Raw genomic sequence first — 8,977 nt, 5'->3', positions numbered from 1 at the left:
TTTTAATATGGAAAAATGTGAAGTTATACCTCTAGGAACAAAGAATGTAGGCCATGCTTGCAGGATAGAGGACTCTATCCCTGCAAAGCAGTGACTCTGAAAAAGTCTTAGAGGTCAAGGTAGATAATCAGCTGAACATGAGATCCCAGTGCAACGCTGTGGCCAAAAGAGCTAATGCAGGTGAATCTTGGGTAGAGACGTTATATTACCTCTGTATTTGGTATGGATACAATGGCTGCTGGAATTCTGTGTCTGGTTCTGGTATCCACAGTTCAGGAAGGATGTTGAAAGATTAGAGAGTGTTCAGAGAAGAGCCAAGAGAATGATAAAAGGACTGGAAAACATGCCTTAGAGAGATAGACTCAAGGAGCTTCAATCTATTTAGTTTACCAAAGAGAAGGTTACAGGTTAACTTGATCAATCTGTAAGTACCCACATAGGGAATAGAAATTTGGTAAGAGAAACCTGTTCAATCTAAGACAAAGGTATAAACAAGATCCAAAGCACGGAAATTGAAGCTAGACAAATTCAGGCTAAAAATAAGGTGCAAATTTTTAACAGTGACGGTAACCATTGGAACAACTTACCAAGGGTTGTGTTGGATTCTCTTATGTTTTTCTAAAAGATGTGTTCTTGTTCAAACAGGAATTAAGTCAGGCAATTCCAATGGTCCGTTTTATACCGGAGGTCAGACTAGATTGTCACAATGGTCTCTTCTGGCCTTATAAACTATGATATAAGATGCTTGCTTTAAGTGGGAGACTGGAGCCATTTGTTCAATTTTTCTTTTTGCCAGCACGAGGTCAGCATCTTGTGGCAGCACTTTACTCCTCAAGCCTTATATTACACCTTTGCAGAGAAAAGCAGCTGAAGACTAGGGTTCATTTTCTCAAATGCAAGGAAGATATTACCTAAGTTACTGGGGGTCTGTCAAGGATTCAATTCTAACAGAGCATTCCCTTGGGGTGTTGCAGGGGATGTGTACTCACTCAGGTCAGTCACTGCAGTGGGGTGGGGGGTGCTTTGTAGCATTTTGGCGGTGATGGGTTCTCAGCCTTCTGGCCAAGCCCTTCTGGATACTTCTCCCCATTTCGAAGTTCCGAGTAACAAACAAACAACTCAGTGGCAGCAAGCAAGCATGCAAAAGCAATCAACCATATAGGTAGTCCCAGTTGAGACTCTGGTCTTTCTCCCTTCAGAGGGGCCCTGGATGGGCTGCAGTCCAACTCACAGTCTGTTGGTTCTCCAGGGAAAATTATAGGATACAGCCCATTCTCTTTCCATCCCAACCAGGGCACCACATGGGGCTTGAGTCCCTGCAGTTCTGGGGAAGCGGGGCAAAAAGGAGAGCTAGCTGGACCCCACAGCTGACCACCCCTCTGACCAGCAGTCTATCCTACTTGGGGATAACAGCCTTCTGCTGCTAACTAATGTAATAAGTCCTATTACTCAAGCTCTGTGCTGCAATATTTTTACTTTTTTCCTTTAAAATAAATCTAGGGAATTTTCATATGCTGTGTATTTATACTTCCCTACTGTATGTTCCACTCCATGCATCTGATGAAGTGGGTTTTAGCCCACAAAAGCTTATGCCCAAATAAATTTGTTAGTCTCTAAGTATCAGGGAGTAGCCGTGTTAGTCTGTATCCACAAAAACAACAAGGAGTCCAGTAGCACCTTAAAGACTAACAGATTTATTAGGGCACAAGCTTTTGTGGGTAAAAAAACACTTTTCTTAAATCTGTTAGTCTTTAAGGTGCCACCGAACTCCTTGTTGTTTTAGTCTCTAAGGTGCCACAAGGACTCCTTGTTGTTTTTCAAGCAATAGCAGTCTGTGCTGCAATATTTTTATTATTTTCCTTTAAAATAAACCTAGGGAATTATATTACATAAACTTTGTTAAAAGAATATTATTCACGTTGCAAAGTTGAGCACTCAGAAGTTAGGAAATGACACATTTGCAGTTGTATGGGTAGCCTCAATTCAGCCCCTTTGTGTTTATGCATCCTGACACAATCTTTAACTACATGATCACATACTATTTTTCCCCACAAGCCCAGGCTCATTCAGTACACAGGATGGAAACGCAATGGGGTAGAATTAAGGTTGCACCTGACTATGGTGAGCAACCATAAATCTAGCTTCAGAGTAGCAGCCGTGTTAGTCTGTATTCGCAAAAAGAAAAGGAGTACTTGTGGCACCTTAGAGACTAACAAATTTATTAGAGCATAAGCTTTCGTGAGCTACAGCTCACTTCATCGGATGCATTTGGTGGAAAAAACAGAGGAGAGATTTATATACACACACACACAGAGAACATGAAACAATGGGTTTATCATACACACTGTAAGGAGAGTGATCACTTAAGATAAGCCATCACCAACAGCAGGGGGGGGAAAGGAGGAAAACCTTTCATGGTGACAAGCAGGTAGGCTAATTCCAGCAGTTAACAAGAATATCAGAGGAACAGTGGGGGGTGGGGTGGGGGAGGAGAAATACCATGGGGAAATAGTTTTACTTTGTGTAATGACTCATCCATTCCCAGTATCTATTCAAGCCTAAGTTAATTGTATCCAGTTTGCAAATTAATTCCAATTCCGCAGTCTCTCGTTGGAGTCTGTTTTTGAAGCTTTTTTGTTGAAGTATAGCCACTCTTAGGTCTGTGATCGAGTGACCAGAGAGATTGAAGTGTTCTCCAACTGGTTTTTGAATGTTATAATTCTTGACGTCTGATTTGTGTCCATTCATTCTTTTGCGTAGAGACTGTCCAGTTTGGCCAATGTACATGGCAGAGGGGCATTGCTGGCACATGATGGCATATATCACATTGGTAGATGCGCAGGTGAACGAGCCTCTGATAGTGTGGCTGATGTGATTAGGCCCTATGATGGTATCCCCTGAATAGATATGTGGACAGAGTTGGCAACGGGCTTTGTTGCAAGGATAGGTTCCTGGGTTAGTGGTTCTGTTGTGTGGTGTGTGGTTGCTGGTGAGTATTAGCTTCAGATTGGGGGGCTGTCTGTAAGCAAGGACTGGTCTGTCTCCCAAGATCTGAGAGAGCGATGGCTCGTCCTTCAGGATAGGTTGTAGATCCTTGATGATGCGTTGGAGAGGTTTTAGTTGGGGGCTGAAGGTGATGGCTAGTGGCGTTCTGTTGTTTTCTTTGTTGGGCCTGTCCTGTAGTAGGTGACTTCTGGGTACTCTTTTGGCTCTGTCAATCTGTTTCTTCACTTCAGCAGGTGGGTATTGTAGTTGTAGGAATGCATGATAGAGATCTTGTAGGTGTTTGTCTCTGTCTGAGGGGTTGGAGCAAATGCGGTTATATCGTAGTGCTTGGCTGTAGACAATGGATCGAGTGGTATGATCTGGATGAAAGCTAGAGGCATGTAGGTAGGAATAGCGGCCAGTAGGTTTCCGATATAGGGTGGTGTTTATGTGACCATCGCTTATTAGCACCGTAGTGTCCAGGAAGTGGATCTCTTGTGTGGACTGGTCCAGGCTGAGGTTGATGGTGGGATGGAAATTGTTGAAATCATGGTGGAATTCCTCAAGAGCTTCTTTTCCATGGGTCCAGATTATGAAGATGTCATCAATGTAGCGCAAGTAGAGAGAAGTCACCTACTACAGGACAGGCCCAACAAAGAAAACAACAGAATGCCACTAGCCATCACCTTCAGCCCCAAACTAAAACCTCTCCAACGCATCATCAAGGATCTACAACCTATCCTGAAGGACGAGCCATCGCTCTCTCAGATCTTGGGAGACAGACCAGTCCTTGCTTACAGACAGCCCCCCAATCTGAAGCTAATACTCACCAGCAACCACACACCACACAACAGAACCACTAACCCAGGAACCTATCCTTGCAACAAAGCCCGTTGCCAACTCTGTCCACATATCTATTCAGGGGATACCATCATAGGGCCTAATCACATCAGCCACACTATCAGAGGCTCGTTCACCTGCGCATCTACCAATGTGATATATGCCATCATGTGCCAGCAATGCCCCTCTGCCATGTACATTGGCCAAACTGGACAGTCTCTACGCAAAAGAATGAATGGACACAAATCAGACGTCAAGAATTATAACATTCAAAAACCAGTTGGAGAACACTTCAATCTCTCTGGTCACTCGATCACAGACCTAAGAGTGGCTATACTTCAACAAAAAAGCTTCAAAAACAGACTCCAACGAGAGACTGCTGAATTGGAATTAATTTGCAAACTGGATACAATTAACTTAGGCTTGAATAGATACTGGGAATGGATGAGTCATTACACAAAGTAAAACTATTTCCCCATGGTATTTCTCCCTCCCACCCCACCCCCCACTGTTCCTCTGATATTCTTGTTAACTGCTGGAATTAGCCTACCTGCTTGTCACCATGAAAGGTTTTCCTCCTTTCCCCCCCCTGCTGTTGGTGATGGCTTATCTTAAGTGATCACTCTCCTTACAGTGTGTATGATAAACCCATTGTTTCATGTTCTCTGTGTGTGTGTATATAAATCTCTCCTCTGTTTTTTCCACCAAATGCATCCGATGAAGTGAGCTGTAGCTCACGAAAGCTTATGCTCTAATAAATTTGTTAGTCTCTAAGGTGCCACAAGTACTCCTTTTCTTTTTTCATAAATCTAGCATTTCCCAACTTTTGAGTGCTCGACTGCAACCTAAATTATACATTAAAAGAAAACTATGTTAAATGAAACTAATGTATTATATAACTCCATAGCTGTACTGTAGAATTGCATTAACTGTATTACTAAGCCTAATATATATTGAGATACATTAGAGCTAAATGCAAAAAACAAGGCTAGGATTTTCAAAGTGGCCTAAGGGTATACTTGCCCAAATTCCCATTCAAATGCGATGAGAGTTGGAAACCTAACTCCCTCAGGCTCTTTTTGTAAATCTCAGCCTAAAGTAAAATTCATATTCCTCCACTGTATGTATTCTCTGTGGTGTGACTGTCTTCAGATTTTATCTGAGTAATTTGCCCCACTAAATGACATTGCACCGCTCTCCCACGTAATCATACCACAATCCTTACCATTACGTATGTGGGCTGAATTAGTTTGTTTTAGCTTTGGTTGTTGGGTTTAGCATGTGGGTGCTGGATGGTGCTGGTGGCCCATGATATACACAAGTCAAACTAGATGACCTGGTGGGCCCTTCTGGCCACTCTAGAACTCTGTGTAAACCCCACATTGCAGCATTTCAAACTTGGGGTTGAAACATCCCACTTTGGAAGCTAGACTGAGAACAGTAATGCTTGCCCCAGAGCTAGCTTTGTTTCCTTTTAGAAACACACAGTGCTAAACTGTCCCCAAAATGTACTCCTTTACCCTTCAGTAAGGAAAGGATTATAGACATTCTCTCAGATACGTTTTATATGGTGCAAATTCCCCACCGGTTTATTCCATTTCTCCTTTTAGAGAATACAGCTTTGTGACCCTTCAAGCTTTACAAATAAAGTAATAAATACAGCTCCGGTGGGAACTAGAAATATTGGATTTATTATTAGAATTAACAGAGATCAAATAAATAGTGAGTCCAACAGCTTCAATAAAAAAAAAAAACACCACAGCAAACCTAGAGTTATCCTCCTCCCTGCTGGCATGTTGCTGCAAAGACAGAGAGCTTTGCAAATACAATTAAACAATAAGAGGGACTGTCCAGATACCTGACAATTTCCATTTGGCACCTCTAGCCATAAAGGATGGATCAGCTAGTAAGTTTTCCGATTCTTGTAAAGATCAGCAGTGTTAAACTCAGGGTTACTTCAAAGGGTACAGCCACGAGGTGAAAAAGCAGTTTACACTGCAACGGAGCGGCTGATTCAGTTCTGAAATGCACCAAGATGAAAGACAGAAAAGGAAAAAAGGTTTTTTGGTCTTGAAGTCTGCCTGATTCGCATCTTAGAGCCATGACAGTCGGGCATCTACTCCACATAACCGTAGCACGAGTGCCCTCTTCTGTACAAGGGCTACATACAAAAGTGTGAAGCAGCCTATTTTGCCTGAAATCACTGGCTTGAAATGCCAGTAAACCATCCCAGTAATGTACGTTATCTCAGCTTTGAGTTAAAAATATAGGTTCCTCACCAAAGCTCCATGAAAAACAATCAGGGACTCAGTCTGAATGGATTGACAACACATTTCAAATTCAGTGGCTGCTGCCAGCTCTCCCCTCATGTGCCTTGTAAATGGTGTTATATTATACTGATTTTTGCCTCTTGGATGTGATGCTAATGATCTCATTTTCCATGTAATGGTTCCAGCCAATAAGCAGAAGAAAGTTGAAAATGAAAAGAGTTTCATTTAGAGTTTCCTGAACACAGGAACTTTGTCTTCTCATCAACATGATACAAAACAACTTTCTCTGTTGTAAGATACATTTTTGGTCATTTACATCTGACCATCATTTGAATAAAATCAATGATATGCACACATCAGCAGAATAAGGAGAGAATAGTAAAAACACGATGCAACTGATCATATTGGTAAGTGCACCAGAAACCTATCTTCCTCAAAGAAGGTAGAGCAAAGAATACCATACACACTATTTCCTCACTTACAGACAGCCCCCCAACCTGAAGCAAACCCTCTCCAGCAACCCCACACCATACAACAAAAGCACTAACCCAGGAACCTATCCTTGCAACAAAGCCCGATGCCAACTCTGTCCACATATTTATTCAAGTGATACCATCATAGGACCTAATCACATTAGCCACGCCATCAGGGGCTCGTTCACCTGCACATCTACCAATGTGATATATGCCATCATGTGCCAGCATTGCCCCTCTGCCATGTACATTGGCCAAACTGGACAGTCTCTATGCAAAAGAATAAATGGACACAAATCTGACATCAGGAATCATAACATTCAAAAAGTGGTAGAACACTTCAACCTCTGTGGCCACTCAGTAAAAGATTTAAGGGTGGCAATTTTGCAACAGAAAAGATTCAAAAACAGATTCCAGCGAGAAACTGCTCCTCTTGAATTAATAATATGCAAACTAGATACCATTAACTTGGGTTTGAATAGAGACTGGGAGTGGCTGGAGCATTACACATATTCAATCTATTTCCCCAAGTTAAGTATCCTTACACCTTCTTGTCAACTGTCTAAATGAGTCATCTTGATTATCACTACAAATGTTCTTTTCTCCTGCTGATAATAGCTCAACTAATTAGCCTCTCACAGTTTGTATGGCAACTTCCACCTTCTCTGTATGTATATATATATTTATATCTTCTTACTATATGTTCCATTCTATGCATCTGATGAAGTGGGCTGTAGCCCACGAAAGCTTATGCTCTAATAAATTTTAGTCTCTAAGGTGCCACAAGTACTCCTGTTCTTTATACACACTATTGTTTGCTATGGCTTCAATATACGTGGCAACAGTCTTTCTGACTGTATCACCTGAAATCAAATCCTGCTTGCCTTATTCACAGGAGACATTTTCCTCAAAGACATGAAATCAGCTTGCAAAATCAGCTCATAATGTAATATAATTATAGTCTACGGGATAGGGCACTGTCTTGGAAATCAGGAGACCCTGGCTTTATACCCAGTTCTGCCACTGATCCATCTGGCTGGCTTTCAGCAAGTCACTTCCCTTCCCTGTGCCTCTGTTCCCCCTCCCGCTCTGTCTTAGTTTAGACTGAAAGAAATTACAATCTGCATTCTCTCTTCCTAGGTCTATGTACAATGCCTAGCACAATGGGTCCCAACAGTTACTACTGTAATACAAAAAGGAGTACTTGTGGCACCTTAGAGACTAACAAATTTATTTGAGCATAAGCTTTCGTGAGCTACAGCTCACTTCATCGGATGCATTTGGTGGAAGATAGAGGGGGAGATTTATATACACACACACAGGGAACATGAAACAATGGGTTTTATCATACACACTGTAAGGAGAGTGATCACTTAAGATGAACCATCACCAGCAGCAGGGAGGGAGGGAGGAAAACCTTTCATGGTGACAAGCAAGGTAGGCTATTTCCAGCAGTTAATAAGAACCTCTGAGGAACAGTGGGGGGTGGGGGGGAGAAATAACATGGGGAAATAGTTTTACTTTGTGTAATGACTCTCCATTCCCAGTCTCTATTCAAGCCTAAGTTAATTGTATCCAGTTTGCAAATTAATTCCAATTCCGCAGTCTCTCGTTGGAGTCTGTTTTTGAAATTTTTTTGTTGAAGAATAGCCTCCCTCAGGTCTGTAATTGAGTGACCGGAGAGATTGAAGTGTTCTCCAATTGGTTTTTGGATGTTATAATTCTTGACGTCTGATGTGTCCATTTATTCTTTTACATAGAGACTGTCCAGTTTGACCAATGTACATGGCAGAGGGGCCTTGCTGGCACATGATGGCATATATCACATTGGTAGATGCGCAGGTGAAGGAGCCTCTGATAGCGTGGCTGATGTGATTAGGCCCTACGATGGTGTCCCCTGAATAGATATGTGGGCAGAGTTGGCAACGGGCTTTGTTGCAAGGATAGGTTCCTGGGTTAGTGGTTCTGTTGTGTGGTGTGTGGTTGCTGGTGAGTATTTGCTTCAGATTGGGGGGCTGTCTGTAAGCAAGGACTGGCCTGTCTCCCAAGATCTGTGAGAGTGATGGGTCTTCCTTCAGAATGGGTTGTAGATCCTCAAGCTCCTCCTGAGAGCACACTAACTTCCCCCAGTTATTCCTGAAAAAGAAGTCAGTTTAGAGCACTCAGGAACCAAAGCAGGAGCCCAAATCTCCTGATCTTGGGCTTCTTGGCCTGATGGTAATACAAATAATAAAAAGCCTGATCCAACTCCTATTAAAGTCAATGGTAGTGTTGTCATTTACTGCAACAGAAACAATATTGGGCCCCAAAAAGGAAGTGCTGGAATTGTCAACTGCAATGTTGGGAGGCAGTGCTGAAACAAACAGCGTTGACTTTCCTCTCTCTCATGGTACAAAACCATTGTGATCA

The sequence above is a fragment of the Dermochelys coriacea genome, chromosome 4, assembly GCF_009764565.3.
Source record: "Dermochelys coriacea isolate rDerCor1 chromosome 4, rDerCor1.pri.v4, whole genome shotgun sequence".
Lineage (NCBI taxonomy): Eukaryota > Metazoa > Chordata > Testudines > Dermochelyidae > Dermochelys > Dermochelys coriacea.
Note: the sequence above shows the minus strand (reverse complement) of the source record.